We start from the raw sequence: 8811 nt of genomic DNA, 5'->3' as shown, positions 1-8811 counted from the left end.
CTCCCTAAAGCTAGACGCACCCCTGCTTGCCAAGCATCCACACTTTACCGGCACATATTTAACACATGGGATCACTTAATTAACTCTACACCGGCCCTGTCTACCCAGGTCTCCCCGCTCACTCCGATTTTCCCCAATGTAGAACTGATGGGAGGATACGAAAACAGGAAAAAAGACACACCAATTACTGAACTGCTAGACTCCGTCCCTATGGCACTCCTGCTTGCACAAGGCAAACTAAAACCCATGGAGGAACTCTCACCAATTCAATTTGGCTCTTTTGCCTCATGGCTTAAATATGCACAGTTACAACACTTTATACAAAATACCCCAAATAAAGAAGACCTCACTAGATTACCGACCCTATTTGAACAAGCGTGCTTAACGGAGCACACTACTAGAGGTACATTATCACTTGCTAAAGGTATGCTCCAAAGTGCACAATCCCCTCCACTCCCTCCATATACAGCTCAGTGGCACAGAGAATTAGACATAGCGATGGATAGTAAACAATGGCTACAAATTTATAAGAATACACGCACCTCCTCCACCTCACCTAAAGTTATTGAACTCAATTACAAAGTACTTATGTGCTGGTACTTAACACCAGCCAGACTAAGCAACATATACCCTGCCTCCTCACCCTCGTGTTGGAGAGGCTGTAATGAACGTGGCACCGCACTACATATGTGGTGGTTATGTCCCAAACTTCGCTCATATTGGAAGGAAATAGAGTCTATATTGGGGGAAACTAGCAGAGGCAGACTTCTCCCTGAACCCGAAATTGATCCTCCTTAACGAGACCCCCCCACTCCAATGTAAAATAAGAAAGACATTGATACGAATAGGACTCAATAGTGCCAAAGCGCTGATTGCCCTACATTGGAAGTCCCCCTTAATACCTACACGTAATAGCTGGTTACAAAACACTGACAAGATGCTCTCATGTGAGGAATATGGCTACTTTAAAAGAGGTAAATCTGCATTCTACACAGACGTCCGATTCTACTGGGATTCTATCACAACACAAAAGGCCCCCACATGATAAGTACACTGCTGGAACAGAGAAACTATGAACACAGTACTAAACATATTTTACCCCAATAGCAAACTACAAACTAGGGATGTCTCTGTCGGATACCACTCTCTCCCCTGTCCCCCCTCCTCCCTTATATTTTCTCTTCATACTTTTTTTTTTATGGTTCAACTAAGAAATGATCTTAGGATCAGAGCTATGTATCTGCAATCCTTAGTAACAGCTCCACAGCTATTAGTATCCCTGGACAAAGGCAAGAACAACACCTACCGAGAGCAAATATTGACAATAAAGGACTTTATTAAAGTCCACAACAGTTGGATAGTTCAATCTTCAGAAGCTTACATAACAGGTGTCAGTTACTTAAAACCTTTGGCTAGTGTTATGATAACAGATCAAATGCTGTGAATTTTTTGATTATGTATGTGTGGATTGCATTTCTGTGATTTCTTCTTTTCTGTTACACTGATTATTTGTTGTCAAAACCAATAAAAATTTAATTATTAAAATAAAAAAAATAAAAAAGAGAGGTAAATTTTGAAGTGCATAGAGTATATGTGGGAAAAATAATCATTTTAACTAAGTTTACTCGGGCCGAAAGAGAAAGGGAAAGGCTGACCAAATTTTAAGGTCCAGGATTGCTTTTTGAAATATTTGTGGGTAGTTTAATTTATACCACATCCTAGGGTTTTTATGAAGAATAATGCCCAGATATGTTATACAATCTGTATTCTTAAAGGGGTGATCTAAGTAGCTAGCTCTATGTTTTAGTATCCACAATAGTTCACTTTTTGTCACATTAATCTTATAACCCGAGAAAGAGCTGAAAACTGACAACATATATAGAATTCTAGGAATAGTGTTAGTAGAGTCTTCCAAAAAGATAAGAAGATTGTCAGCATAAAGCAAGATTTAAAAAAAAGTTGAGCCAACTCTTATTCCCCCCAGTTCCTGACGTAGCCAGACGGCTAATTGTTCTATTGAGATATTAAACAGCAAGGGTGACAAAGGACACCCTTGTCTAGTACTACATCCTAAAATAATTTTAGGTGAAAGATTGCCATTAATAAGAAATGATGAGTAAGGTTTCTTATAAATTTTAGCAATAAATTAAAAAAGTGACTTGTAAGGCCAAATTGACTTAGGGAATGTAGAAAATGATCCCAAGAGATTAAAAGGGTTCCTACCTAAAACTATTAAATGGTTATATGTTCTGCACATATCTTCAATAAATATGTTTGTATATTTATATATGAGAACACAAAGAATATCTGTTAATGATAGCAGCAACTGGATCCCCAAAACCCCCTAGCAGTTATGTCCATGCTTATTTCAGTGTAGGCCTCTATTTCCCAAGTTGCCTACTTGCCTCATTTGTCAGTGCCATAATGGTCTAGCTATCTATAATAGGAAACTACTAGAAAATGTAACCCACACTGTAAATATGTAAACTTCAAAATCTTTACATTTTCATATATGACATAAAAAAAAAAAAGCTCATCATACTGTAACACCTAGTGGTACATGTACACCTAGCACTTCTAACAGGACAGAGTGTATTTCCCTGGCTATGTTAAACCACTGCCCAATCACTGATTCACCTCAAATTGATAAAAAAAAACTTAGATTCTGGCTTGTTAGTGACATATGAGGGCTGGAAATTAACTTCACTGATATGAACAGAGAAAGTGTATTACTATGACTAAGTGTCACAGAGACACGTGCCACTGTGAAATAGGTAAAGTGCAGATAAACTGTGTATGAAATGGTTATTAAAAATATAAAGATGGTACAATAAATATTACTTTCCTCATCATGCAGGAAATAGTTTATGTTCCTCTTTTTTAATATTATTAATATCAATGGACTATATATCTGAGTTTTATGTGTTGATTATTCTCGATTATAATATTGGCAAATATTAAATTCCCGAAAACATTAAACAAATATCAGATTCCTATGTATTTACTTCATTAACATATCTGATACTAGCTTTGTGAAATAAAGTAATACACATGATTTCCATTTTTGCTCATGTCAAAGATTAATATTTCAATTTGTGCTACAGTTGGGGTACATAGAAATCAAATGAATGCCTACAGGTGTACTTGCTACAAAAAGGTTGATAAACACTGCTGTAACACACCTAGTAAAGAAGGCTTAATTACTGTATACTACTTTAATATTAATACTTAGAAATCAGCTATTTAGATATTTTAAATTGCACTTTTGATAATCAAATAATCAAATATCTGGTGTCAGATCAAAGTAATTGCCAAATAAAGAGGATGACTACTTTATTTATTTACAAACTGAATAATAAAGTATGAATTTTTGCATGTCTAGTAAATTCTTTATGCCTTGATAAAAAATATACGGCTAGATTACAAGTTTTGCGTTATGAGCGGTTCGGTGCTAACTTGCACCGCTCACCTCCCTTTAGCGCTGCTATTACAGGCTTGCAAAAACCCGGCGTTAGCAGGCAATATGGCCTTATTAATCTCTAATCTGCTGCCCCTGACACCGCCGACACCTAAATTACAGTTATTAACCCCTAATATGTCGCCCCCAATGTCGTCGCCACCTACATTTCAGTTATTAACTCCTAATCTGCCGCCCCCGACATCACTGCTACCTACCTACACTTATTAACCCCTAATCTGCTGCTCCCAACATCGCCACACTATACTTAAGTTATTAACCCCTAAATCTAACCCTAAGTCTAACCCTAAGTCTAACACCACTAACGTTAACATAATTAAAATAAATCTAAAAAAAATTACAATTAATACCTAAATAATTCCTATTTAAAACTAAATACTTACCTGTAAAATAAACCCAAAGCTAGCTACAATATAACTAATAGTTACATTGTAGCTATCTTAGGTTTTATTTTTATTTCACAGCTAAGTTTGTATTTATTTTAACTAGATAGACTAGTTAGTAAATAGTTATTAACTATTTACTAACTACCTAGTTAAAATAAATACAAATTTACCTGTAAAATAAAACCTAACCTGTCTTGCACTAACACCTAACATTACACTACAATTAAATCAATTACATTAATTAAATACAATTAACTAAATTACAAAAAATAATAAACACTAAATTACACAAAATAAAAAAGAAATGATCAAATATTTAAACTAATTACACCTAATCTAATAGCCCTATCAAAATAAAAAAGCCCCCCCAAAATAAAAAAAAACCCTAGCCTAAACTAAACTGCCAATAGCCCTTAAAAGGGCCTTTTGCGGGGCACTGCCCCAAAGAAATCAGCTCTTTTACCTGTAACAAAAAAATACAAACAACCCCCCAACAGTAAAACCCACCACCCACACAACCAAACCCCCCAAATTAAAACCTATCTAAATAAACCTAAGCTCCCCATTGCCCTGCAAAGGGCATTTGGATGGGCATTGCCCTTAAAAGGGCATTTAGCTATTTTTCAGCCCAAACCCTAAGCTAAAAATAAAACCCACCCAATAAACCCTTAAAAAAAAAAACTAACACTAACCCCCGAAGATCCTACAGTTTTTGAAGACCGGACATCCATCCTCAAGGAAGCCGGGAGAAGTCTTCATCCAAGCAAGCAGAAGTCCTCAACGAAGCCAGGAGAAGTCTTCATCCAAGCGGCAAGAAGTGGTCCTCCAGGCGGGCAGAAGTCTTCATCCAGGAGGCATCTTCTATCTTAATCCTTTTGACTCGGAGCGGCTCCATCTTCAAGACCTCCGGTGCGGAGCATCCTCTTCTTTCGACAGCTACCGTAAAATGAAGGTTCCTTTAAGGGACATCATCTAAGATTGGGTCTCTTGAATTCCGATTGGCTGATTTCTATCAGCCAATCGGAATTAAAGTTGAAAAAAATCCTATTGGCTGATGCAATCAGCCAATAGGATTGATCTTCAATCCTATTGGCTGATCCAATCAGCCAATAGGATTGAGCTCGCATTCTATTCTATTTATTAGGAACACATTCAATCCTATTTATTAGGAACACCTGTTCAATTGCTTGGTAACACAAATTTCTAATCAGCCAATCACATGGCAGCATCTCAATGCATGGTGAAGATGACTTGCTGAAGTTCAAACCAAGCATCAGAATGGGGAAGAAAGGGGATTTAAGTGACTTTGAACATGGCATGGTTGTTGGTGCCAGATGGGCTGGTCTGAGTATTTAAAAAACTGCTTACCTACTGGGATGTTCACGCACAAGCATCTCTAGGGTTTACAGAGAATGGTCTGAAAAAGAGAAAATATCCAGTGAGCAGTAGTTGTGTGGACAAAAATGCCTTGTTGATGTTAAAGGTTAGAGGAGAATGGGCAGACTGGTTCGAGATGATAGAAAGGCAACAGTAACTCAAATAACCACTTGTTACAACCAAGGTATGCAGAATACCATCTGTGGGGCCTATTTATCAAAGCGTCAACTATGTAGCATTCGCCGGCGTCAATATGCTCGCCAGACATCGCCAGACATCGCTAACGCGGACCTGAATACGATCTCCTTATTTATCAAAAAAGCTGTCCAAAACATGCGCGTCAAATACGGTGCAAAGAGCATCGAAAATGGTGTTAACTAACAGTCATCGATGTTGCAGTTATTCTGTTTTTTCCCAACTTTATTTATACCATTTCATTACTGTCCATGAACAAGCACATTTCTCTAAAGCTAATCTTTTATTTTTCATCTGTTAATGTCCAATAAATAGATTGATTTATACCTCAACAAACAATATCTCATAGAAAGTTATTTTTATATTGATTTGTTATATGATACTTTCACACAAATTAATAAGAAAGTCCATTGTGTCCCAGCACCAAGGTATCCCCTGATATAGATTTGCAAATATGCAGGTGTGCAAGCTATTCAAGACCGGCACCACAGTCTCAGATACAATGCAACTCAAAAAGAGAATAGCAGCACCACCAATGTTTTAAAGTAAAAAATATTTATTTAAGCCAACATAATAAAAAGACAACGTTTTGGATTTACATCCTTAGTCATGTCTATTGCACAAACAATTAAAATCAGCCTTAAATAGGCTCAAGGCCACACACCCATACACACCTACACCTGGGTTAACCCCTGCCTTTACAAAATTACATTTTAGTACAGAAATAGCTCCAGCTAGTGGTCACATCATGTAATGCCCTATCTCAAGACATCAATTTTTTAAAAAAAATTGAATAATACAAATTTTAACACAAATGTTGATACAATAACAGCACCCCCTAATGGGTTAACAACAGCAACATCTATATATGACAGAAAATTGGATCCTATTTAAAGGCATATACCCCAATCCATTTCCCTATTCATCCCACCAGGGGTCATAGCCTCTAGCTCATGTATCCAATAAAGTTCTCTACCCTGTAAGATTTTGGCCCTATCACCACCCCTTCTTGGCATTTTTACCTGTTCTCGAAACTGAAACCTAAGTTGGTTTATTTGGTGACCTGCTGTAATAAAGTGGTTTGAGACTGGTGCTTCTAAATTCCCTGTTCTAATATTACTTTTGTGTTGGTTGATACGCTTGCGGACCTTACGGGTGGTCTCGCCAATGTACCCCATCCCACAAGGACATTTAATGAGATAAACAGCATAACTTGTATTGCATGTATAGTAATCTCTCAGTCTATATTTTTTTCTTGTACATGGATGGGTGCATACTGGGCCCTTAATAATACTTTTAAAAATCTGACTCCCTAAGCAGGGAAAACATCCCAAGTTCTTATTGCCAATAAACCTCTGGCTAATAGTTTTTTTAGGACCAACATCTGCCTTAACCAATGTGTCTTTCAAATTTCTCCCCCTCCTGAAGGTGGCCATGGGGGGATTTTCAAACTCCCTTACATCAGGGTTCGAGATCTGCAAAATATTCCAATGTTTACGTAATACCTTTTGTATTTGGCTACTCCAAGGAGAATACTTATTTACAAAGATCATTCTAGGAGTTTTCTTAGCTTTTGTTTTTTCTTTTAATAAAGAGGCCCTAGGAATTTCCAATGTAGCCACCATATCCCTTTCAATCAAATCTACAGGATATCCCCTCTGTTTGAAGCGTTCATCCATCTCAGCAAGCCTATCCCTAATTAAACTTTCATCCAAGACAATCCGTCTCACTCGCATGAACTGCCTTTTGGGTAAACTCTTCACCAGAGCAGGAGGATGTGCACTTTCAAAATGTAGCAGATTGTTACAATCTGTTTCTTTTTTAAATAGATCTACAGCCACCATCTTTCTTGTACACTGTAGTGTCAAGGAAATCAATCTTTTCCACACTCACATTTAGTTTAAATTTTATATGCTGTGTGGGTGTAATGTTTCTGTAATGTTGGTTTTGCAGTTTGAACTAGAAAGAATCAAATATGCAGATTTAGCATTTTGAGCTACTGTTATAAATATATATATTTGTAGCTACCTGTAGGTTTTCTCTTAAACTGTATAAGAGAGAAGTTTACTGTAGCTTTTATTCTGCCAAAACTTCAAGAATCTTATTACTATATTTAGGCAATAAGACCTCTTCAATTTGGTAGTGTGATCACAAGTGAAGTGCATACTAAAGTATTTATACCCTGATTGAAGTGGACTCTCTGGTATTGCATATAAGAGTTGGTAACAGGTTAACATTAGATAAATTACTACAAAGTATGCTTATCTCGGATAAACATTGAGATAAGGTTTCTTGCGCAAAATAAAAACTTAGTATCATAAGATGCAAATAATCCAGTGAGCACAATCAAATCAACAGTGTAAAGATCAGATACAAACAAAGTACAAATGGTAACCGGATAATTTGTATATTGATAAGTTGCAGATTGTATGATTAGGAATGTGCAAAAGTGAGAGAGACGATATCAGGATAAAGTATTAATTTTGTTGGTAAGTACTTACAGGAGAACAAGTAACTCCGGTACTGTAGTGGGAGAGGAATTGTTTGACCGAGAAGAGGAAGCTCAAGGGGGCGGTCTCAGGATGCAATGTCACATGAGCTCGGCACTTACAAGCAGCGCACAGGCTGAAGACTGTAGTCAAAAGATTCAGGTAGGAGGCGTGTAATGGGTAATCCCTACTCAAGGGAAAAATTATTAACAAGCAACGTCTTGTGGAACAGATTGGTTTATAAAGGGAAGCAAGACACAGCAATTAAAGGAACAGTACTCCTCAGAAAATAGAAAGAACAAAACATGACAGATAAAACATGACAGGTCCCCCCTCCAAAGAAAACCTCCAGGTTTTCAGGGAGAAGGCCGATCCGGATGTCTTCTATGGAACAAAGAAATCAACCGTGGAGCGGACAAATTCGAGGCCGGTTCCCAGGAGTCCTCATCGTTGGAATAGCCCTTCCAATGGACTAAGTACTGGAGTACTCCCTGATGAACTCTGGAGTCAAGGACTTCCAATATCTCATACTCCAACTCAGGTGTATAGGGAGTAGGAGGCACCAAAGCCTGGTCCGGTTATGTTCGAAGAGGTTTGTAAGGTTTCACTAAAGAAACATGAAAAGAGGAATGTATGCGGTAGGTATCCAGTAACTGCAGAACAACTGCATTGGGGTTGATAATTTTTTGTGATGGGGAAAGGACCAATAAATAATTGGTTGAATTTTCGATATGAAGCTGGCATCCTCAAGTTTCGTGTGGAAAGCCAAACCAAATCTCCTATCTTGTACTCAGGCGCTGGACGTCTTCGTAGGTTGTAGTAGTACTGCTGTTTAGATTGAGCTAGACAAATGTTGTCTTGTAGGTTAGTGAAATTTTGGGAAATG

Source organism: Bombina bombina, chromosome 3, assembly GCF_027579735.1.
Source record: "Bombina bombina isolate aBomBom1 chromosome 3, aBomBom1.pri, whole genome shotgun sequence".
NCBI lineage: Eukaryota > Metazoa > Chordata > Amphibia > Anura > Bombinatoridae > Bombina > Bombina bombina.
This window is presented reverse-complemented; position numbering follows the sequence as displayed.